Source organism: Corvus moneduloides, chromosome 11, assembly GCF_009650955.1.
Source record: "Corvus moneduloides isolate bCorMon1 chromosome 11, bCorMon1.pri, whole genome shotgun sequence".
Lineage (NCBI taxonomy): Eukaryota > Metazoa > Chordata > Aves > Passeriformes > Corvidae > Corvus > Corvus moneduloides.
This window is the reverse complement of record NC_045486.1, coordinates 15,857,309-15,882,797: the sequence shown is the minus strand read 5'-3', so window position 1 is coordinate 15,882,797 and position 25,489 is coordinate 15,857,309. Positions and strand designations below refer to the sequence as shown.

Sequence of the window (25,489 nt, the reverse complement as noted above, 5' to 3'; positions counted from 1 at the left end):
TGTGGATAGCCTGGGTGAAAGCTCCTAACTTCACACCAGGCTGTTGTAAAGACACAGGAAAATAAACACAGAAGGTACAACTGGAATATGATACTTCAGTTTGATAGTTATCTAGAGCTACCTGCACTAGGTAAGTCTTTCCAGGGACACTGTGCTCCTTCTGGCCCACAGCTGTCACACACTGAGCCTCCTTCACCCCACTAGCACAGGCATTTCAGAGACCCACAGCCTTGTGGATTTGTGCCTGTCCACAAGAGGCAGTTCTGTCTACTAGTGTGAATAACTTGAACTCTCAAGGAGGCAGAGGAAAAACAACTCGGGTAGCTTTCTGTCCCTTTCTCAGAACTGCTGAGGGAAGTACTTCCAAGTATACCAGCTAAGGAATTACCCCAAAACATCTCTGTGAGACTCAAGGGAAATGTGTACTAGAGAGCTGCTTTTAAGAAGAAAATACACATGGAAAGTTCTGTGCTCAGAGCAATGAGCTTGGTTGAGTCCTGCCAATCCCCTAAAACCAATGCTCTGCTTACTGCTAGCAGGTTTTCTCCCTTTTTATGGAAAAAAAATAAGGGTTAGCAAGCTATGGAAAAGTTCCCAGATGATGAGGGTCAAGGGGAGATATTTGTCAGCAGAGACACCAAAACAACTTGAGTTTCTATTTGTTTGCTTGTTTTAAACAGGTTAGTTCTGCATAAGATCAGTAAATAAAAAACCTACATCCACCATCCCATAAATTGCAATAAGCTAATTAAGTCATAATATTTGTGATTCAATATACACTATGCGAAGGGAAACATTAATGAATTTTACATAACAAGCAAGCAAAGAACATGACTTGTCAGATAGCCTCAGAAATTCATTTAACAGTCCTTTAAGAGAAGTTGCTCAAGTGTGGCGCACTAAAATGATAATAAAACCTATTAAGGAGCCTGTTTAATTAAGCACATGCTTGCTGGCACATCTGACACTTATACAAGGTGTTAGTGTTAAGACAAGTAAAGTCTTTCTTTTGCTGCACAGCCAAGGAGATTGTAGACAAGGCTATTCTTAAAACACAAAGATAACTCTGTGACTAAGCAGCCAAATACCACACTGTGGAAAAATCCATACAGGCACTAAGGGAATGGTGCATCTTTTCTGTAAAGGCCTAGATGAGCCTTGTGTGTGCTCCAAAACAGCTGAGTGACACTGAGTTTGACTCAGAGTCACGCCACAGATATCTGTGATATCCCAGAGGAGGATGGAAACCGCTCGTGCTGGGCTGCTCAAAGGAACTCATAGAACACCAGCAAACCCCAAGGGGGTGGGCCAAGGAGGGTGCTCCTTGCACCCATGTAGAAGGGACTGAGAAGCAGGGAGACCTTGTGCCTCCCTAGGGCACATTGTAGTCCTGCTCTGCATCTTCGTTTTCTCTCCTGCTCATGTTGCATGAACTGCAATGCACTGAACCCTGTGCAATACCCAGGATTTATCATTTTAACAGACATGCTAAGGGTGGCTCTCACACGGATCTGTTACACAGTGATGCCTGTGAGGAACAAACTGCCTGGCAGCACAGAACACCCATCGCTCACTCCTTCAGAGCCACGACAGGGACAGAACTCTAAATGTGTTCCAGTCAAACCACCCACGTGCTCCACATGCTCTGCAAACAAAATACCATTTTATATTCACCAGAAACATTTCTCTTCCTGTCTTGTCCTTCTCCTGCTGCTTCTCTTTGTTGTTGATCATTACGTACAGAACACACATCTTAGTTTATTACAAGCTATTGCTTAATCATCATCTCACCAGTACTTTGGAGAAGTTTTACTGCAACTGACCCACCAACACTGAAATCTATACAATATTCTCAGAATACACTGTAATTTATCCTTGAAACAAGGCAGTTGAGCCAGCAGACCCAGGAGCTTCAATTAAAATCAGTCTGATCCCACCTCCTGCCCACGGGCACAACGAGTCATCATCTGTCAGCTAAATCCACTTGTGTTGGAGGTAGTCCCCTTATTTGCTTGTTTGGAAGCTATGAACTTGGTTTAATTCCTGCATGTTCATTTAAGAGTTGGACTCAATGATCCCTGTGGGTCCCTTCCATCTCAGAACATTGTGTGAATTCTTTGAAGCTCCCTCATGCTGCTGAGCTTCCTGGTCAACACCTTTGGCTGCAGGGTTTTCACACGGGTTTAACAGATCTCAGTGCTATAAGCAGATTCCAGTAACAGCCTATGCTTCTCTCCTGCTTGGCCCTGTTCTAGTCCTCTTGGATTTTAGTACATGAGTCTGGGACTCCTGAGTAAGCAATTCCCCTGCTGACCTGGGCAGCCACTTAGTACTATCCTCTACCATCCCAGTTTCTTTGTAGGCAGCACTTTACTGGGAGAGTACCAGAAGCTACCTGTGAAAATAATTAATTTCCCTTCCTCAAATCTTTCTCACAGAGCAAGTTTTCTCAGCTTTCAATTCCTGCCTTTTGAAAACTCCAGCTCCCGTACAGCTTATCCAGATGACACCTGTGTCTCCACAGTTTTTCCCAATCCTACAGACCTGTGCATCCTGCAAGCAAAGAGCTCCATAAGTAACAGGTTGGGATCCAGCCATTAGTGCTATGTTTGGGCAGGAGCTTGCACAGCATTCCCTGTGACGTGTCGTCTGTCTCTCCAACATCCAACACTGCTCTAGGCAAGCCTACCTACATGAACTGACACTGTAGAATTTCCTGAAGCACTTCAAACAAAAGCATGGTCAGAGAAGCTTCCCATTAACCTGTGCAGGCACTCAAGAACAGAAGGCCAGGAACAACAGGTGTATTACTTGAACAACCTGGGCAAGAAGTCAAGAGGCAAGCGCCAAAGAGGTGAAATTGCACCTGAAGTAGGGCTGAGAGCTGGAGGGGAAGGCAAAGCTCTTTCCTCATATACAGGTAAAATAACCAGTGAATAAAATCCAAATCACTGGTTCACTCTCAATCTCCTTTAACTCAGGAGCTCTCAGGGCTTTACTGCTTCCAAACAGCACCCAGCAAAACACCACATGCCCTGAGGCACATCTCAATGCATTACTCACCAAGTTCTCAGTAAAAATATTCTTGAGAGGTGCTTTCACAGTTTAGCCACAGCCTCTAGGGACACACACAGGGCCACAGATTCAAATTGTTTCGTTTTTATCAGTCTGAGACTTAAAAAAAAATAATAAGAGTAGAAACCTACCACATGCATGAGAAGTGAGACTTGTTCTCCCTTCTTTCCCCTCCCATGCTTGCAAAGTGACCAAGCTTCCCAAAGCAAAGAAACTCCAAACCTGTTCCAGCAGGACAGCTCTAACTTAATTTCAGAGAGCTTCCTCTCCTGCTCCCCAAGCCCCAAATCAGACGTAACGATCCCCACCTGCCAGGGCAATCTGTGGATCCCTGCCTGGCATAGACCAATCAGCCCCTGTGGCCCCTCCTTGCACCAGGTGGCCAAGGCCACAAAATCATCTGTCTGTTTGCCAGGCTTTATTTCAAGCACAGCTTTATCACCAGGTCTGTGTTTTTCTGCAACAGAGCAACACAAGAAACAAAGAAGAGGGTGGAAAGTCTGAATACAGCAGTGCTGACAGAATCACTGCATTTCAAAAGCCTTTATAAATGGTTATCTACAAACCTGAGGGCTACCCTATTCGTAGGCATTTCAGACAACCCTGTTTAGATGTACCTGGGTTTAGGGTCACCATGAAGGAGAGCAGGGGAAACCTGACCCTCCCTATAAGTCCTGAAAGCACACATGGCATGCTTTATTCTCCTGGCATTTATAGCCAAGAGAGAGCTGCTGGGAGGCAATCCCTGGCAATGAAAGGTGGAGGTGTCCGGGATTTTGCAAAGCAGCTCAGCTCAGTCACCCATGCCTTGTCCTCTTCTTCTTGGCTGCTGGGCTGGCAAAGCCAGGCATAGTCATTGCTTGGCCTCACACCGTCTAAGCCATCTGCTGTCACTGTTTCTCCCTGGTCTCTGTTCTGAAAGGACGGCAAAATTCTGTGCAGTGGTTTTTAAAACTAGAGTGTAGGTGCAGTCTGAGAGCAACCCCAGGCTAACCCCACTCAGCCGAGGGGTAAAATTTTTATAATAGTGACAGTAGCTGGCAAGAAGAAAAGTCCAGATGAGGTCAGCCTAAGAGCTTCGGGAAACCTATTTTCCAAACATTAATTGCCATCTTCCTTGAACACAGTACCTTAAGGGCTCCTCCAGGGATTCTGGTCTTTATTTCAGTACAGTCTACTCATCAGGCAAGTCATCAAAAAGTCCTGAAAGTCCAGAGGATTCCCGAGTCACAGTTCACTGCATTATCAGAACTCTCCATCTTTTCATCACCCACACTGATGCAAAGTTAATTGAATAATGAAAGCAATTCAAATTACCACAGCTTGTTCCTATCTCTGCTTTCAATTTCCTCCTGATGAGGCTGATTGAGGAATGTCTCACCTGTCTCCTGGTGCCAAACTTCAGGCCAAGAAGGAATTTGCCCTGGAAGACATTGTCCAGGAGAGCTGCATTTCACCCTTTCCTCTCCAGTGTTCAAGTGCTGAGCTTTCCAGGACAGCGGGATGGGTTTTTCCTCCAGCACTCTCGGCCCTGAGTGCTCTGCATTTCTCTTGCTCTCCTTTGTGTTGCAAAATTGCTCTTTCAGACTTTTTTGATCTAAAGATTTTAAGGTAACCAAAGTACCTTGTGGAAGAGGCAGCTCACAATGAAGCATTTTTCTCCCTTTTCCACCAGTTCACTAAGAGCACAAGTCCATCGAAGTGACTTTGGGCTGCAAGCCCCTGCTCAGCAGAGCTGGCAAAACACATTTTAGAAACCAAAATTCATATGTTCTGTGCTTTTCACCACTTGAATCATAGGGGAAGAAAAAAAAATCTTTCATGTACTGATGATCCAGGGACAGAAAAGCAGCTCTGCATGGTGGATGTTTTCCAGAGCCAACGTCCCAAGCTCATAGGAGTTGTAGTTTAACCTAAGTTTTCCCTGAAACTCTCTTAACATAATTCAGTAGTACAATTATCTCTGAGTGTGTTATCATGAGCGATGCGCTCAGTGATGCTTTTTGGCTATTTCGGCTATATTTATTAATGTTGAGCTCTTGTAGAGTTTTAGGGCTAGACAGTCTTCTAATGACAAAGAAAAATCTAGCAGTTAGCTTCTCTGGTTTTGGAGCTAGAGGCAGGGTGATGTGCCATGCAGCAACACCTTCTGGATTTAACACCCCCTATTGTCTAGAAGCCCAGCTCTAGCAAAAATACAATTGTCATTTTCAATTTAACAGTCAGCATTACAATGAAAATTACTTCCTAGCACATTCATTGAGTAAGAAACAACAAAATGTCACTCCAGAACTTGTGCACTTGTGTGTTTCTAATTAATTCTGACAGAGCTGGTTGGGCTTCAAAGGCGGAAATCTGTTTGGTTCTCAGAGCAAGGAACTCTTTGGCAAAGGCACTACCACTGAGGCCAGGATCAGGTACTGGCAATTGCACTGGACACATTGACCTAGGCTGGTTTATCTCGGGTCTGGGTAGAGAAACAGGGCCCTCGGGTGCTTCTGAGGCACACATGGCAATGGAATATCTCAGAACAGAGGGAAAAGTAGAGATAAAAGGTGATATACAGAAGCAAAGCCATTCTGATAAAAGCTACAGGGGGAAAAAACCATAACCTGAACAATTTGCATTCCAAACAGTACAGCTTTAAGAGATGAAAACCACATCTCACTTCCCAAAACTCTTGATGAAAAGAAAACAAACGCAGTGAAAAAAAATGCAGGGGGAATTTTGATACTGCATCATACTTATCCAAGTCTGGTACATAGATAAGACTGCTTTGGTCTTTCACAATAACCGAACTACAATCTTTCCTCATAAACCCTCAGAAACATGGTTTCTTGCCAGTGATAAATCTTATCCCTATTTGTACCTTTTTGACCCTGTTTTCCATGCCCCCACAATGGTATTTCACTAGGAAAATACTCTATAGGCTGCTAAAGAGCAGTGTCTCCCCATGACCAAAGCACCAACCATAATCCTCAAGACATTTGGCCGCTTTCCCCACACCAAAACTTCAGTCCATTTATCTCTTCTTGTGTAATGAAACACAATCAATCAAAGCTCCCTCTCTTCCTCCTGTGGGTGATGGTTTGGGAATCTGATTTCCATTTCAATAGTTTCCCTGAACTTACACAATGCCAAAAGGGAGCATTTCAATCATCTACTCAGCCTTTCAACAGGTACAAATTTCTTGTGGGACAGAGGGAAATGAAGGATTAAAAGGTCTATTAGCACATCTTGTTCAGCATCACAGGAAGTGGTGGGTAGTTCCTCCCCACCCAGGAGGGACCAGAGAAATCAATTATTATGGAACAGCTTGTATTTTATAAGTGTTTTCTCTTGTGATGACACCATGGACAGACCAGGCTGTAGGAACAAGTCTTGACAGAGGAGTTCTGCAGTGCCTGATGAGCTGGAAACACCAGGACAGCTCCAATGCCTTCCCCGCATTAGAAACTTAGGTAAGATAGGGATAGTTTTAGGATCTTATTTATAATCAGGGCAGGGATATGTTACTTTAAATTTGACTTAGGCAGAATAGTTACATTAACAATATAGACAACATTTAAGATCTCTGAAAGAAGAAATTGCTACACAAAGTGAAAGAAAAAAAGCAGACTAAGTTTAAAAGCAGTTTTACAATAATTAAGTCACACAACCCCCATTATCTGGGTAAGTGAATTATGTTTCTGCAGGGATCACAGGAACATTTTCTTCAGCTTTGATTCCAATCGTTCATATCTCCCCTGTTTCAGATGTCCAGTTCAATCCAGCCCTGAACTTTGAGCAACACAACACTGTTCTGTGACTGTGTGGAAAAACCAACTTTTTTTCTGTAACAGTAAGACTCTTCAGCCCTGATTTGTCTCCACAATAGCTAGAAAAGCTTCAAAGGAACCCTGTGTGAATTATTACTTTGACAAGGACTGATCTGTAGGTTCTATGTGTAGAATACTTGCAGGACCTACGTAGAACACCCAATAAAGCTCCTCTGGGCTATAGCTGGGCTGCTGGGTCACCAAATCCCTTCATTTGGGAAGAAGCAAGAGCAAGGGCTCCCAGTGACAAGAGTTGTCCCACTTTACCCTTCAGTGACAAATGGGGATCTCCAAAACCTCACGGACATCTCCCAGCCATCCCCAGAGCACCCCTTATACTCCACCCTCTGAAGTACATAGCACGTGTGGGAGGCTTTTACTATAAATCTCTGAAGGTTGGCAAGAGCTTGCAACCTTCAATATCTGCAATCACAGGTGAATTTAGGAGCCTATCAGAAAAAAAGGAAAAATAGGTTTTATTTGCCATCAGCTTGAGACAAGCTCAGCAAGGAAAAAGAGGGGAGCAGGAGGGATTAGCACAACCCAGTGCTAAATTATGGATACACACCACAGGTGAAAAGAGATTTCTTGCACTGCAAGCCCCATGCAGAGCCCTCTGGGGGGGCCAGTCCAATCTGTACAGCTCTCTCCATCCCCCTGAGACAGCAACAGCCGGCAGGAGCTGCCATACTCGGCTAAATGCCTCGGCATTTCCCAGCCCTTTGGGAGGAAACAAACGGCCTCGTCCGGAACACCAAGTGAGCAGGGTGATGTGGCAGTGCCTCTCCAAGGAAACCTCTGCTGCCTCCCTTGAGACACTGCCCTAGGGCAGGAGGTACAGCTTTGCTTAGCTGGGCCTGGCCTCCCATGGGGCAAGGCTGCAGCAATTCAATTTACACATTTTACAGCCTTATCAGTGAGGAGGCTTCACTTTCACAGGTGGGCTCTTGCCATGGCACATTCCCTCCCCTGGGGCTGCTCCCCACCCTGTCCCTCCTTTACCATCCCTGCTTCCTCAGCATTTTCTCCCCTCCCTTCTCATAAAACGTAGTTATCTAACCTGAGCATTTTTCTTCCTTTAGTCTGGTTCTTACTCTCAGAGGAGCCATTTCCTCCTGTCTGTTGTTGATTGTTATTATTTCTGCTCTGTAAATGCATCTATCATGATCTTTTCTTCCAAGGCGTGAGCAGTCACAAGTTCCTCATATTTTTCAGGGAACCTGTTTAGCAAGGATTCCACAAAAGAATAGTTTCTCTTCTTGTCCTGGAAGGTTGCAAGCATCACAGTACAAGGCAGCTTGGTGATTGCAGCAGAAAACACTAGAACTATTAGCAGCTTAAAAAGAAAACAAGAAACAAACCCCCAAATCCCCAAACATCCTTTCCTGAGGCTGGACAGAAGCTCCTGCCTGGCCAGCCTGCTGAGTTGAGAAACACATCACATCCCATGGCTGGAATGCTAATTAATTTTGCAACTAATGAGCTGGTGATAACACATTTACCACACTGGAGATATGAAGGAAGGCACAGCTTTGATGCATAGTGTCACCTTCCCCAGTGGGCAGACAGGATATCCCCAAGGCCACATACTCTTGTTGTGCTGTGCTGGTAGTTAAGGAAGTGTTTCACACCAAGATGAGTTTTTCCAAAGAGTCACCTCTCCATAGAGACCTCTCAAGGGTCAGGGATCAGGAAGGGCTGGCAGGATGAGGAGTCGAGAATAACTCAGCAGGACAGGGCTCCCCCATCTCACAGGACATAAGCAAGACCTGCAGCCAAGTCTGGGGATGGCAGCCAGAGCCGACTCAGAGCCCAGATCATTTGTGTGATAGAGCAGATCAAGGCAGGAGCTCAAATGCAGGTCAGTCAGCTCCAGTGACAGTACCACGGTCAGACACAGTCTAGTGGCCACCAGGCAAGTCTGACTCCAAACTGGGAGGTCACTCCATGGATCAGGGTCCCAATGCGAGGCCTGTGGCCAGGCACAGGCATGGCTGTATGGAGTGGTGCATCTACACCACAGCTCAGAGAGCAGTGGAAAGTCATGGACTGAGTTTAAATGGAGCCCCTGAGCCCATGGGCAGGGCAGTGGCTGGAGGCCCATGACAGGTTTGTCAAGCTAATTACACTCAGGGCCCTGACACTTCATCTCCACAGCCCTGGCCAGTATCATGGCCAGACACTAAGAGAGATGGCCGCACAGCCCATGACATCTCAGCACCAGTGTTCATACCATGTAGCCCAGAGCTTGCAGATGGATTTTGCCGCTGTCCCCTTTAGGTGAAAACTCCACACCCTTCACAACAGGCATAAATGCCTCTTGACATCCTCCTTAAGAAATAAGAGGGATGATATTCCGTTTTACAGAGCAGCCTGTGTCTGAGGCATTACAAGAAGGTGAAGCAATTACCAGGAACTGCTTTTCCTCCCCACATGCTGATGTGCCTTGGGGCAGGGAAAAGCAGCTGCAGGAGCAGCAGGGCACCTCCCAGCCCATCAGCACAGCAGCACGGAGGCAAAGACAAACAAAGATGCAGGAAGTGATTATACCTTCCAACAACAGAGCTGCGAGGCTGAGTAAGCAATTGGTGATTTGAGCTGGAGCTAAGCGTGGAGCTTTCATTAGAGACAAACAACCTAAACCCAACAACACAACGGTGTTTGTTCGTATCAGTGAGGGAAGTTAAATAACCTACTCCAGTGGATACTGCAAAAGTGGAACTTCTGGGATAAGAGTGACAGTAGCATTAGAGAGGCTAGAAACTGGCCAGGACACAACTGGCACACACACACAGACACCCTCCTCATTCAAGAGGAGAAGTTCAGTGTTCCAGGAGCATCATGGAATGCTCCTTTCCGGGTGACATTTAACTCAGTCTTCAGACACCAGACAAGAACACACACTGCAATAACTGGAGATGTCCAATAATCCAAACCAGAAAAAGCTTTCCATTCTGTTGCTGAGCTGTATCCCTGCCATGGTACTCTCTGACCCCGGGTCAGAACATACAAGCTTACAATCAGAAAGATTTAATGAAAAGCATGCAACAGCCAGAGATCCTGCTGCCAGGGGAGGAGGGGGAGAGAAAGAGAGAAAAAATACATCAAATGGCTTATAAAGAAAGAAGTATGTGCACTTCCCAGCAGAGGATACAGTCTTTTAAGCCATCCCACTTGGGGGAGCTTCCCCTAACTCTGAGACTTCCTTGAAGGCAAAAGATAAACAGATCATGGGGCCAATATAGGGGCTGTGCAGCTGCACAAGTCTCTTAGAAGGTCCCTTTTATATTGCCTTGGCTTGTTCTTCAAGCTCAGAGGGAAGGTTAAGTTGAAGTCACCTGCTCTCTGATTCCCTGTGTATGCACTTGAGCCGTCGCAAAGGGAGAGGCAGGTTCTGCCAGGGACAAGATTTATGCACTTAATCCTTTTGAAGTGAAAAATAAAGGGAAAAGCCCTGCAGTTCTGCTTTCAGAAAAACAGCTCTGGGAATATGCATTTCCTCGTCACAAGTTCCACATAGACATGACATTTAACAGTCCTCAAAAATCCCTCTGAGGAGCTGTCAGGCTTGCTGATACCAATATGTGGAAAGCAGAGAGTCTGGCTTCCCATTCTGAGAAAACCAACAGCCAGCACTGCTCCTTTGGGTTGGTTGTGCTCAAGAGCAAATGGGACAAAGAGACATTCTCACACCTTCCAACACAGAGCTTCTTTTTCATCACCAGTTCCTACCCCAGCCCAGTCCAGCTCTTGCCCAACTCTCTCAATCCATCACCTATCCATTTACAGGCAGCTGAAATTTTTCAAGAAAATACAGCTGGCCAAAGATTATGCTTCCAAAGTTCCACCATAGTGCCTCCCCCTAGATCTCCCCGTTGCCTTCTGGCCCCTCTTGTGCCTTACTCCTCCCCAAAAGTCCTCATTCCTCAGGGGATACTTCCCTGAGCAAGCTGAGACCTTCCCATTTACTGCTTATATGATCAGGGAGGGCATTAAGGAAATAATCACTGAGACTGCAGATAATTTAGGAATACCCTTTCTAAGGAGATCAGTCATCCTTGGGATGTTCTAGGAAGCTCTAGTTGTGCTGATGCTTCTTTTTCAGGACTAAAAAAATTAATAATATTGTCTCCAGGTTTAAGTGTCTCAGAACTCCTACAGCAACCATAGGAGTCCACAGCAAGGATCCACCCAGTCCACCACTGTGTCCAACATAAACTATGAGCTGACACCTAGGAAAGAGGAAAGAGGAAGAATAGGTCAAAAACACATGGTACTTCCTCTTCAAACATGAATTATTTACTTAGCCTTCAATGATTTTCAGCTGTAGAGATGTTTTTCTAGCCTTAGAGGGTTTGTCTATTCAGTGATCCCTAACAATCTTGGTTTCAAACACTATTGTCTTCCTTTGAACACAAGAATACACCTTGCACCCACAACACCCTCTGATGAGAAGTTCTCTGGGTCTCCTAGCTGGTCCATCCAGAACCAGCTCCCACCATTTGTTTGAAATCTGCCCACATTTGTTGGCCTCCAGTTCTTGCATGGGAAAAGGTAGGAACAGACAGTTCCTATCCATTTGCTTCATGCACCTCCAGATTTTGTAGGTCTCTGTTACCTTCCCCCTCAAATCATTCATTTTCCAGGAAGAAGTATCCCAGAATGCTCCATTGCTTCTTTTATGGGAGTTTCCACATCGAGACTCAGAAGGTCACCCGCAGCAGAATGGGACAGGCTATGGTGCTTTCCCACTTTTGGAGTGCCATGTTCTTCAGAAGTGAATTTGACTTGTGCTTCCACAAGGCTTTTACAGAAAAGAAAGAAAACACAGACAAACATTCCTTTTTTACACTCACTTTTCCTTCACTTGAAATCAAAGGGAATATTTTGAAAGCAGAACAACTTCTCTTCTAAAAGCACAAAGATCCCCTTCTCAGAAGAGCCAAACAGAAGATCATGACTCAGACACGGGGCTTTAACTTCCTCATCCTATGACCCAAACCTTTGACCTCCAGCATTCTCTGCTTCTCTGAGGGTGTCATAGATCTGCCTGATCTCCAGTCTGTTGGATTGATCTCCAAGACCCACGGCACTTCCCAAATACCATTTGGTCAACTCAACAGCACTCAGAAGCAGAACCTTGGAATTTGAAAGTTTGACCTTGCAATTGTGACTTTTTTTTTTTTTTACACATAAGATATTTGGAATGGGTAATGACTGGTGGAGAAGGTGCTGTGTTTAGAGAATAGAGCCATCAAAACCTTCCCAGCTGTCCATGGACTTCAGGGACCCCTCCCATCCAGGGCAGGCCAGAGGGATTTCCTGGCTAATGTCAGATAAGGAAAGATTTCTGCTGAATAGCTGCACGTTAAGATGTATTTTATAATCCCCTGGTTAGCCCAGAGGAATTCACTGGCTGTCGAGAGGATCAACACATCCATAGTGCTGGGATGCTTTGGTATTAAATGACAGCTTTGGCATCGCCCTTAAGTTCAGCAAGTCAAAGGAAATAGTTGCAGGTTGTTTTATTTACTGAGCACCAACTAGGTAATAGGATTATAGACATGTAAAATCAAATTTTTAAAAACTACAAATGAACATTCAGAGTAATTTGAAGGTGTCTCACGTTTTATAAAAGTATTCAGCAAACGAAATCTTGATTAGAAAACCAGTTTAACACAGTCCTTTGCAGTAAGGATGTTTTTGTGGTACAGGGCGGTCCAGACTTCCTTTCACAGCCAGTGGGCATTCCAGGATCACAAGGATTAAAAACAACTAAATTCCCAAATCTCAGGTCAAATCAAGAAAGAGCTTTGGACCTTCCAGTCACTAGTTCAGTCTGTTCTACATCCTTCAGAAACATCAGTGCCCCTTGCAGTTCTCCCAGGCCCAGGCAGTGAATGCAGCAAGGTTCCCACTGCCCAGGGCCTCAGCTGAGCTCAGAGTTAACCTCTGACCATGACCCTTCTCTCCCACCTGGTAGAACAGCTCCCAGTGGGTGCTCTTGTTTCCAGTAAGAACCAGATGATTCTCCAGCTCTGACGTTCCCAGTCTGGTCTGGAGACACAAATTCACACAGGCAAGGCTGAAAATCAGTGAGGAAGCTCTCCAGATGAAAGCCTGTGCAGCCAAAAGGAAATCACATTATGCATTATGATGGCATTGGGGACTTTATTAAAAACAAAATAAGCAAACAAAAGGAGCAGCAGTGGAAGGAGAAGCTTCTGGCCATACTGCCACCAGAGGAAATGCTCAGCAAGCCTTGACCTCAGCATGAAGGCTTTTCAAAGACCAGTCCCTGTTTCACATCGGGCATGAACTGCCACTCGACATTATACAGAGGTAGCAAGGCATTTAACCTGTTGTAACCTTGATTGCCATCCACCAGCTCAGAGCAATGTGTTAGGAAAGCAGCATTAAGGAGAAGGAAACTGGGATTGCTGCAGAATAGCAATATTTACACTAAAGAGTACCAAGTGCCTTTAAAATTCCAATTTTTACATTTCTAGATATAAAGAAGGCAGCAGGAATAATCATATTGGTCTCCTGCATTAAAATGTTCTTAGACTTCATCTGACGTCCCAAATTTCTTCTGGCTGAGATAACAAGACATGGATTCTTCAGAGGCTTGGAGAGACAGAACCATCACAGTATCCCTTGGTAATTGGTGCCAAAAATTATTTAACTGTTGCTATTTAGTCACTATTAAAACCACATACCTTATTTTTTTAGCTTACATTTATCTAAGTTTAATTTCTAACTTCTGGATCACATTACACTTTCATCTGTTTTTCATCCACGCACAGGCATCACTTTACCCAATGAAATTCACCCCTGTGTTTTAGGCTGACACAGCAAATGACACTCAACAGTTTTGGTCAGGAAGGAAAGGATCCTGCATCCTGCTGCATGTGAAAGGGTGCCACTGAATTCAGACAACCAAGTTGAAAGGTGACATCTGCTTTGTCACTTAGGCTTGCTTAGAGCAATAAGGACGATCATCATCCCCCCAGATGTTACTGGAGCTTTCTGAAGGGGTGGCCTGAAGCAGCCAGTCAACAAGGCTGGCAGCAGTTGACTACTTTTAGCATTGCTGTTGAATTACTGCCGTCATCAACTAAAGTTATATGGGAGTCCAATGAAAGACAACAAGTGCCATCAAAGTTGCAGAGAAAGTTTTGTAACCATTCTCACAGGGGAGACGTGGGCAGGGGTGAGGACATGCACCCCCAACAGCTCTGCAGGATGTGGCTGTGCTGCCATCCACGACCCTGACCCTGCTGCTGTTACTGCTGTGCTTGAGAAACAATGGCAAATCTACCCCTTACCTCAGAATCTGGGCCAGCCTTGAACAGTGGCTGACTTCTCCAGCTGAAAGGTCTCCTGTCCCATGACACAGGCTCTCTGGAGGCTGATGCAGGGCACAGCACAGCCAGCTGTAACCAAACCCTAAATGGAGAATTTTGGGAATGTAAGTTAGGGTCCCATGGGTCAGGCAAGGGCCTAGAGAGGCAGAAAAGGAGAACCCAGCTCTCTTTTTGAGCTGTGGCACTGGCATCCATCTCCAGGACAGTGATGTTGTTCACAATCACAGTGGGAAAACATATTTGTAGCAGCAACACTCTGAACAGTCTGTCCCCCCCGCCCAGTAATGACACAATGGAGGAAGCAGCTGGTGCAGCCAAGCAGCACCAATTGGCATTATCTTAACACTCTGGGCTGTAAATTGTGTCAGAGCTGTTTTCTGTGTAGTTCAGTCATTCCCTTCATGAGGGCATGAGAGCCTGGGGCAGGGGAGCACAGATAACCCTGGCCAGGACCTGCCCAGAAGGCCCCTGCAGCTCCATACCAGATCCCTGAAGCAGCAGCTCTGCAGCAGATCCTTGGACACCAGCAATGGATTGCTACAGTCTTAGAAAAATAGCTGCCAGGCTTTGCTCTCCCAGTCACAGCCTTGACAAAAGCCACGTGGGCAAGATGAGTCTTGGCAAAGAGGACAAGTCTGAGTGTTGAGATTAGAAGTTTCCCCACTCTGGGCCAGTGGAGAGACAAAGAGCAAAGGCGAACCAGCCCTCTACATTTAACTGCATGGTTAGACCAAAGAAATCTATTTGCCTCATGTCTGTTGTCAAGATGTGGAGAATTTTTTCCATAAGAGAACTGACAGTGGGATATGCATGTGAGATATAGGGATCAGGTCACTCTCTTTCACTGTGCCGATTAGTCTGCCCCAAATGACATTTTTTATTTTTAATTCCAGGTACTTCTTAGCGTATGAGAGGTTCCAGACAGGACTGATGCTTGGACAGCTGGGACTCACCCCCGCAGCTCAGAGCCAGGACAAAGCCAGTCCTCCAGGTAGACTGTGCGTCACAGCCTAGGAAAATTCCTGCTTTCCCTTGTGCCTGAGGCATGTGCACACACACGTCCCAGATCCAGCTGCAAAGCAAACCTGCTCTAGTTTGGAGTTAGTAGGCACAGGAAAAAGGCTGAAACCTGACTCCTAACCTCCAGCACTGATTGGGCCCAAGTGTTCCCTTTTCCATGCCTTGAGACTTTCTCTCCCCGCTCTCCCACATGCACCCCCTCAGTCACAGGATCACCAAGTGTATTCACCAACTAATCTAAATAAGCACCCCATGTTTCCCAGCCTAGCAGGACAGAAAACCTGTCTGACAGTTGAAGTTCCTGCAAGAAGCATGATGAGGTGCTAAGAAAATAATTGTGCTTACAAATTCTTTGGGCTGAAACAGCTGCTGCTGTAGCTGGATGGGTTTTTGGCTGGCAGTCAGCTCTCTCTACAAGGCATCTCTACAAGACACTCCATTTACTTCCTGTTCCCTAGCAAGTCCCTGCAGGAAAGCAAAGAAACTGGGATTAAACATATATGACAGAGCCCAGCCAAGACACACAATCTGAATTCCCAGACAAAGTGCAAGACAAATATAAGCATCACAGAGGAACAAACGTAATATGGGCTTAAGCCTTGCATGAGCCCTCTGTAAATGTGATCTAACAGCAGGCTGCACCTTCCAGCCTGGCAGATTCCATAAATGCAAGGTCAGCAACACATGAGAACTCACAAAGAGAGACACAAGGAGTCAGTGTTTTAGAAGGAGGCTTTAGGGATTCACCATAAACTTGAAGGACATCGAACCCCTACACTCAAATGGTGGTTGGTGCGCTGACATAAAATGAATGGGTCCTCTGAGTCCCAACCCAGTTCTGCAGAACTGGAGCTACAGGGCTCCAGGGCTTTGATTGGGAAGGGAGGAAATTAGAAACAAAAAACTTGTCTGAATTGTCCTCTCCCTGTCTGTCTGAGACAGGCACCCAGTGGCCTCTAACACCATAAGAGCACCTGATGTCTGACATTATCAGTGTACCTCCAGCTGTACTACAGATGAGTCAACAGCGGGTTAAAGAAGGAATAAAGGAGTGAAGCAACACTGCCCAGCCACAGCCAACCTTATATTCTTGGTTTTCCCAAAATAGTTTTCTGGGGTCCCAGCACAATACTCCAAACACTAGATTTCCTTCATAAGATTAAAAAATCTAAAGGCTGCCCTCCATCCTTGAAGGATTTAACATAACACCTACTAGTAAAACCCTCAGGTGTGAAAACCTTAAGTATTTAAGTTGCATGTGGTTCTTCACAGGTTTCTCCTCTGCTCAGGAGGAGCCTGAGACTTGAGGCACCGAGCAGACACACCATGTCCCACTCCCCACAGGGGAAATCCCACTGAATCCGGCAGCATTGTCAGCCCAGCAGGAAGCATAAATCTCACAGGAAAGGCTATTCTAGTGATGTTTCCAGGATGGTTTTCCAGATCAGACACATTTTGGAATCAAAGCCAAAGCGGAGCTGGCCAGCACCACCAAAATGGTGGCTAAGTAGAAAATCTCCCCAGTGGTAGAAAGAATAGAGGGTAGACACTTCTTCTGAAGTTTCAATTACTCATGAAAGCAATGGGAAGTTTTCCTCTCTCCCTAAAACATTGTACTTGTTTTGGCAGTGGGTTGAAAGAATCCTCTCCCCATCATACAGGCGTATTTCCTTACCAATGAAGTGAAAAAGTTTACAAAAACTGAAAAGGAAAAAAAAATTCTGCCACCAGAGTAATGATTTTTAACAAGTATTTTTAGTATTCACCATGAATAGGGAATATCAAAGCAACCAAGTCCTCTTGATACTGTTGATACTTTTTCAGGAAGCAACCAGCAGTGCCACAGGGACATTTTCTGTCACGCTGGCAGTGAGCTGCAGACGGCAGCTCAACAAACTCCATTCAAGGGCTTTGTTGAGCTGGGGTCTAAGCAAGGAAATGCTAAAGGAAGCCTGGAGCCAGAGCACTTCCCATGAGACAGTGAATCAAGACCTTCCTCCTCCTGTGAGTCAGTGTCACAGGAGGCAAATTGCAGAGGCTTCTGGCTGGCTGGAGCTGCAGCCATGGCACTACAGCAGACTGGCTCCTCCGGATGTACAGAGAGGGGATGGAAGCTGGACCAGAGACCTGCTGGGGAGGGCTTGTGTTGCAGCTGCTTCTGCTCCAAAGCCTGCCTAGCATCAGTCGTGCTGAGAAGAGATCAAAGGGGTAGCAGGCACCTCTGGCCTGTGCTTCATGCACAAAAGTGGAAGAGAATAAGAAAGAACACCTCAGAAGACTCAGAGGAAAGTACAAAGGATGAGAAACACATGGGTCACAAAGAACATGCAAAGTGCACAAAAACCATGCAATTACCTGCTGCAGAAAAGACAGCAGGATCATCTCATTTCACAGATCCCTTGAGAAAAAGCAGCCTTTCTGCCACTCCATCCTGCTTCAGAGGCTTTCCTCCATGCCTCTCCTTAGCCTCCTGACTGATTTTCTCCACCCAGCTCTCCTCCGTCTATGAGCAGAGCAGCGGCACTACTGAGGAGCACAACAGCTTGTGTGCTTCTGGGAAGCCTACATTCCTCTCTAGTCACTAAAACAGCCCAAACCAACAAGAAATGGTGACTTCATGAGAGAAAACAAGAGCAGGGAGAAAGGAAGATGGTTTATAAAGCCAGCCAAATATTAGAAAGTAAAGTCATTGCATTCACATATAACACAAAGCCTCCGGTTCAGTGTGACCACATCAGAGCCTGTGAGGATTACTAACAGACTCTGCCTGGGTTTGCTGCCCACACCCATTCAGCAAAGGGTACCCACAGCTAAGAGAACACGTGTCTTCCTCTTGCTTACTTATTTGGAGCTCTTGTTTGGAAACTCAGCCTCGGAAAACTAAGAGCAGCTATTTCCAAATACTTCTTAGGTGGTTATTCACACACTTGCAATATTCCATAAGCATTTGTCATTGCTGATTATCTTAGCAAGCATTGTTTGCAAAGCAGAAGTGAAGAAATGGTGCAAGGACAAGCAGTTCCCATCCCATCTTAAAGCAGGCCCCACTTTTGTGTAGCATGGCTGAAGCACGTGGAAAACCTCTTCCTAAAAAGTTCCAGGGACAGACACCACAAGCTCTCCTCTGATTGAAGAGACAATCTACCTCTCACTTCCTAATCCTATACTACTTAAAGCCTTCTCTCTCCTAAGTTTCATGTTGTATCAGACATAACAGCCTGCCTAAAAAATGGCGATGTGATGAAACATCAGAAGGAAAAAAGCATGAGTGCAAGGAAACCCTGCAATTTCAATCCACCTCATGCTGTCAGCCTGAAGAACAAGAGGTGAAACCCCAGCTCTGGTGAGAACAACAGGAGTGTGGCAAACAATTTTTAAGAGCTGCTTCAGGTACTGTGCTGAGGAGGTGCTGCAATCTCCACCCCAGGATGGAGAGAGCACAAACTGAATTTAAAAATCCATGGAAAGTAAAATGGTGAAGGACCGTAAATTAAGTTTTCATCAATTCCCACTGCAGGCTCAGCTTCTCTGAATAGCCCTCCAACATAGGAGACACTCCTTGTTTTCCTCTTTCACTTCAGGAGTTTCTCTCCAGCTATGAGCTACTCACTCATGTGTGCTTTCTCCAGAGCATCTCATCAGTGGCAAACAGTGCTGCATGGATCCTGCTGGAAAACGTCATCTCCACTTCGTCTGTCACCAGGGAGACTCCTGTAAACTGCAGAACTTCAGGGATCCCAGGGTCCCACCAGTGAAGGGAAGAAGGGGCACCAGGATTGAGTAAACCAGAGTGACTGACTTAATCTAACAGCTGCCAGAAGAGCCAGCCTCAATCCCACTGTTACTCTGTGCTCTGGTGATGTTTCCAGCACTGGAGATAGCCCCATGAGCCAAATTCAGTTCACTGAACTAACAGAAAATTAACAGTACAAAAAACCACTGCAGCAATGATGAGCTCAGTCACCTGCCCTGGCTGCATCCACCCTGTCCATGTGAGATTATTGCAATGAGTGCCCAAACCAGGTATTCTGAGCTGAAGGGGCACTGGACACTTATTCTGTTAAGAAACTCATTTTGTGCACACTGAACTGACTTTGCTGGGCTTGCGTGCCACTAATCCACCAAAAGGCCATGGGACAGTCAATAATTCTCTGCAGCTTTTCCCAACTTTCCCCTTATTTATTTTAACATCTTTTTGTGATTTAGAACTATCTCTTCCTATCTGTGCACGCCTCACACAAGAAGATCCCATCTCTGATGGGAGGGCTTTGCACATCATGACAAACAGCAGCAGCAAAGCCCTGCCCTCCACTGAAAAGTCCCATCTCTGTGTATGAGTGGCCACTCCAACCTCACTGCTGGCTGAAGAGGTTTTCTACCTCCCACAAGACATAAGCAACAGGATCTGTGCAAGTCACACTCCCTTCAAGGCAAAAGCAGCAGCAGGGAAGGCCCTTGGACACTCCTTACAAGGAAGTGGAACATTCTCTCGCTTACGCACCGGGAACAACCGCAGCCACCCTAAAGGGTGGGGGCAGAGATAGGACTGTGAGGCAGCACAAGGAGATAAGGGAGAAAACCAAGAAATACGTGGATTCATTGTATTTTTCAGGCTTGAGTTCCTAGAAGAGATTTCTTTCTCTGGTCTTCAGCAGCGTGAAACATTCTTCAGATGACAGCAGCATTTCCAACACCCTACAGCACTTGGAGAGAGTTGGCAGAGCAAGTCCTGGCTACTTCCAACCAGGCACCTCTGGCTCCTTGGCTGCCTCGCTGCCTGTCCCATCTGATCACAAGAGAGCTGGATAATTCATTTAGTTTTACAGAAAACTGTTCATTCACAGGGAAACATATGAAACTCTGCAAAACCCCAAGTAATTGTGGCAATAAAAAGCCTGAGGGTTGCAAACTGTCAACTCTTTTGAAGCAGCCATTTTAAAACACACTTGATGATTTCAGTTGACAAGATTACTTGGAGATGATATACTGCCACTTGAACAAAAGCAAAATTTGAGGTGAAATCACTCAAAAGGATTCAAAAGGACAGCAGGGAGGTGTTTCTACTGGTGCATCTGCAAAGGCAACTAAAAGAAGTGACGGAAAGCCACAGAAAGTATCAGTCCCTGCTCCCACCAGTCCTCCCAAAAACTCACAGAGAGATAGAAGTCACACCTCTTGGCTCCCAAACCACTGTTGATCCATTAGGCCCTACTGTCCCTGGCCTCTGGATGAAAAGCATTTCTAGGTAAAAATAAGGAGAGTAGGTCTTCCTTACATTTCCAAGTTAAGATGAGGAAGGCAGGCCAAGGGCCTTGTCACAGCTGCCAGTCACCACAGTATTACATCAGCCACAATGCTACAATTCCAAAGACAGGCTAGCATGAAAGTTAAAAAAGGAGGCTGAATCAAACCTGAGATACTCCCAAAAGATACCCTGAAGCTTAATTAAAAAAAAAAAAGAAAAAGAAGTGCTCTACTCCTTTCTGTAGTTATTTTTAATCTGGGGTGGACTGTGTCGTCCTGGAACTGAGTCAAATGAAAAGTAGACATTCAAAGCACTTTACTCTCCCCCTGCTGCCCCTCTGCTCTGTGTCAGTCATCACTTCTGGGTCTGTAAAAGCTTAGTGGGATTTGCACAGGGCCAGGCAAATCAGGCTCCTCCATTTACTGCTATACAACAAATATATTCCGGTAACAGGCAGTTCTCCTGCCAATGCCGTCTGTTTTCCAACTCATTTCATTTTCTTTAGTGACTTTATTTCAGACAAGTGGATAACCAGAACCTTGGGTGTGCTCCATATGTGGATTCTGCCTCTCAGCAGTGCCAGTTAATTCTTTGCAGAAATCCTGCTCATGTAGGATGCAGGTACAAAATCTCTCCTCCCCATGCCGGACCCAGTTCATTTGCTCCTGTTTCCGCTCCCTTTTCACCATCAGTCAGCCCACAAAGCACTGCCTGCTTCTCTGCCCGAGGCTTTCCCCAGCTGCCTCCCTGCCTTTCCTGCCAGGCTCTTGCCAAGGAAACCTGTCCACACCTATGCAGGCTGGGGCCGTGCCTTTGTTTTGGGCAGTGACGTGTGCTTGGGGTGGAGGTCACCATTGTTTCTGCTCCCTGATTCCACAAAGGAGTGTTCATAATTTCTTACAACTGCAGTAAACGAAGAGTGGCAGCTATACCAAGCCTATAACATCAGACATCATTGCTTTTCCTCTTACCTGCCAAAAAGAGGGGTTCTTTCTTTCTTTCCCCATGGGAAGGTGCCTGAGGTTGCGATGTCGTGTAGGCAGAAGAACTTTAATGGGCTTTCTCTCAAATATGTGGACATTTTGATGCACAGATAGAGTCACCCTGCCCTGAACCTAAGGCCTAAGAACTCTTGGGGCTGTTTGGATCAGAAATCAGAGCTGGGGACCCTCCCTCACATACCATCATGTCTCCCCTCACAAGGAAGGGATGCAGTGGGTAATGCAGCTGCCATCTCCGGTCTTCAAGCAAAGCAGTTTGACACTGCTAACAGAAAAGTACAACTGTGCTGTGGAAAGCAGATGCATTTTCACAAAAAATAAGTACCTTTCATTGAGCCTATAAAAGGTATTTCTTGCAGAGAAATTGTACAAGAGTCAGTTAGAAAACCTCTAATTTGTACCCAACTCTTAAAGTACTCTCTGACTTGTGTGCAATCACACGCCAAACTTTGGCTTCTTTGAGCATCATATAAAGAAAAAAACACAGTAGAAAACATCTCCCATACCCCTTCCCTGCCTTGTGTAGCATGAAGGTTATGTACAAGAACTAAAACATCAGAGCCAGAAGCCTTAATTTGCAGAAAATAATCTCATTTTTCATATTCAGTGCAACATTAAAACCATCCTCCCAAAACTCAGCTGTGCCAAGGCTTGTGAGCTTAGAGTGAAATTATCCCCAACAGAAGAGTTGCACTGCCCCAGCAAAAAATAAGGAGCAGTGGAAAACAGAAACAAAATTACACAAGTGGTGAAAAGTAAAAGGAGGTGGTTTAGACACATCCCATCTTGATATGCAATGTTTCAGTAACCACGGTGAGGAAATTGGTTTTCCTTTTAAGGAAGGGTGGGCCAGATCCTTGGCTGGAATAAATCAGTGCTGCCCTGCTGAAATGAATGGTCTATTGCTCATTCACAGCAGCTCGGGGTCTGGCACATGGTTTTCTCCTGACAGTATCACAGTAATATAATTCTAAATTAAAATCACGTGGAGATGTCGTTTTGATAAAATGTTGTTAAATACTAAATACACCGAATGTGAACTGAACTAAAATGAACCTAATTATGAGAAAGAGCAAAGGGAATGCCTCTCTGTTGTAATATGGACTCGGAGGGTAGAAAGAATTACAGGACAATTTGATGAAATCCCTTGAAGCATTCTCACTGACTAATTAGTCTCTACATTCTGGAAGGTTTCAGGGTTTAACACATTTCCTTATGCTCACTAAGAGCTCACTGTAGTTCCTGCAGCCAAGAGCACCAAGGATGCAGAGCACAGCTAGACCAGCTGGCAGAGAGGTGACTGTAATGGTGATCCCCTCACTAGCCTCAACAGCACAGGCGGCCCAGAGGGGCCCGCTGGGCTTGCAGCTGGTGAGTCCTGCACAGCATCTCGCTGCCAACTGAACTGCTGCAACCAGCTGAGAGAAACTAAAGGATCTTCTTCAGCTGCAGACATGGAAGCAGCACCCTGGGAACCCCTTGAGCATCACAGCAACCAGACAGGGGAGACATTGCAATCACTTGTGCAACTCTGTCTTGTTTAGTCACAAGGTGGATGTGAGCAGGACTATTGCAGCCACACCAAGCAGGGAGTGATGGATTTCTCACAGAGCACCCCGGGCACTTTCCTCCCAGTTGATGCTCTCCCTCCTAGATCTGTCCTCGCAGCCATGGCAGCGACATGACAGTGACCCACCATGCCCTGTCTAGCCAAACCCCAGTTCCCCCTGATCCCAAGCAACCAGGCTTCTCAGCCTCTTTCAGGATCAGCCAGGAAGATGCTAATTCCCTGCTGAAGTGGGAGGCAGTCTTTATTATGTTTCAGGCCTGAGAAATCTCACCAGTGCACTGAGAACCACAGGGCTCCTTCCTAATTACACAGCAGAGCACCACATGATTCATGTCAGCAGCTCCCCGGCCCGCTCAGCTCCGTCCTGGCTGGTACGACACAACAATCCCGAGTGGAAGTGATTAGCAGGTGGCAACCAGGGCCGCCCGCTCGGCAGCACCATTACCAAACACGGCGCCCGAAGAGCCGCAGCCGGGGCCCTGCTGAACCACTGCTCCCTGCATTGCAACATCAGAAGTTGCACTTTAAAACCTTTAAAACCCATCGCCTGGGCTGCTCTCGGATTTCCCAATGAAGGCTGGAGGAAGATGGAGAGCCCGGGCTGAGTACTATATAGATGCATTTTTAAATTCCATGGGGAGGCTGGAAAATTAGAACTAGCTCTAGGGCCCCTCTTGTTTTTCCCTTCCCTCCTCTCTTTCTTTTTGGTCTGATTAACTTTGGTGACTGGCTTGCACAATTTTATCAAGTTGGGCCTGATGAATCATTCATCTCCAGCAAGCAACAGTGAGAGATTGCAGGCCAGGCAGGGTCTCTGTTGCAGTAACCAAAAACAGCAAAAAAACCACCCCCACCAAGAGACAGGGAATGGGGGCAGGGAAAAACGAGACAGTGGGCCAACAGCACTCATGGACAGCTTTCCGATGTCTGGTCTCAGACAACTAGCAGCACATTCATTTGTAAGCCTGCCAGACCTCCTAGGAAACCTAGAAGGCTGCTGTTATTTATAAAGCTAGATGTAGTTATTCTGCCTGTGTGCAAGACTAGCTCATTATATTTATAGGTACCTGTCCCATTCACCTACTTCTGGGCCCTCATTCCCATAAATCCACACGGCTGGCAGGATCTGCCTCCAAACGCTGAGATACCTCTCCTTTCCAGGCAGGGCCATTTGGAAGTGTCTGTCACCACTGCAGGGCTCAGCAGCATGTACATGTAAATATACACCTGAAAGCCCCACATTTCTGTCAACATACTGGAAGACAGATTCAAGAATTTGTCTTCCACGTGGAGAGCACCAGATTTTACATTTCATTTGTAAAAAGCTCCCAGTAAATCTTAACCACTAAAGTTTGATTTAATGATGGTTTAAAACTGTCAGCTGGCTTCAGTAGAGAAGACATACAAGCCAGTCCCATCAGTTCTGGCAGCCTGGAATCCCAGCTCTCTTAGCAAAAATAAAATCAGCCCTCCTAGCTTTTATGCCTGAACCTCAAACAATCGTCCCGTAATTCCAACTTGGAGCTCATCTGGTCAGGCATGAACAGCTTTGCAAACAGTGAAGCTGGGGCTGTGGGCAAGCAAAGGCAGCTCCCTACAAGTTGCACTGGGGAAAGGAAAAGCAAGAGATTTGGCCTTTCTAGTTTGTGGATGTTCACACAGCAACACAAGAGACCTTTTCTATTTTGAAGGTGAAAGACTTTTCAACAAAAAAAGTAAAAATGGCACAGACAGCTGTCTGTCACATCTCACTTTTGAGATCAGCTGGGCTCACTTCTGCCAACCAGAAGCCTTGCCCAAATGTAGATACAGAAACTGAGGCAAAGTGCTACTTCCAGTTGCCCATACATTCAGAAACTTTCAAGAAGAACCATGTTCTACCAGTCCCAATCCCAGATTTCTTAGGTGCTTCAATTTGTGCCATCATTTTGGGCTAGCAGCTGCTAAATCAGATCTAAACCCTCATGCAATTTGTCCAGGCTTGGCTCCCTCAAGCAGGCACACAACCACAGCAAGAAGCGTTTTGGCTCTCTGTAAGCCTCAACACTGGGCAGGTCTTGAGAGGGGTCTCAAAGAGCCACCGCAGAGGAAGAAACACAATCCAAAGGCAGATACCATTTTCCCTGCTTAATCTCTTGGAATAATTCCCTCTCTCTCAGTCACGAATTAAAAGTCATCCAGAGAAAAATATCTGCCCTTGTGTAATGTATTTCAGGGACTGATTATATAACATTTGATGTGGCATAAGTTCAAACCCTTAAAAAACCCTCAAAAGACAAGAACCAAGGAAAAAGTAAAGGTGTTCCCTCATCTTAGAGCATACCCATATCCCACATGTCTATCCAAGAAGAGCCAACACTCCAAAACTGAGAGCGAAAGAGGCTGAGATCTCT

General features: G+C 45.8%; 1 long non-coding RNA gene across 1 annotated transcript; it reads right to left on the bottom strand.

Moving 5' to 3' along the window:
* Positions 1-6,694: 6,694 nt before the first annotated feature.
* LOC116449634 lies at positions 6,695-16,235 on the bottom strand. The gene is made up of 4 exons (XR_004242475.1): positions 14,222-16,235; positions 12,870-13,013; positions 11,512-11,697; positions 6,695-11,125 (listed from the first exon to the last, which is right to left on the bottom strand). It is a non-coding gene; the product is annotated as an uncharacterized LOC116449634 (long non-coding RNA).
* Between the last annotated feature and the right edge of the window lie 9,254 nt (positions 16,236-25,489).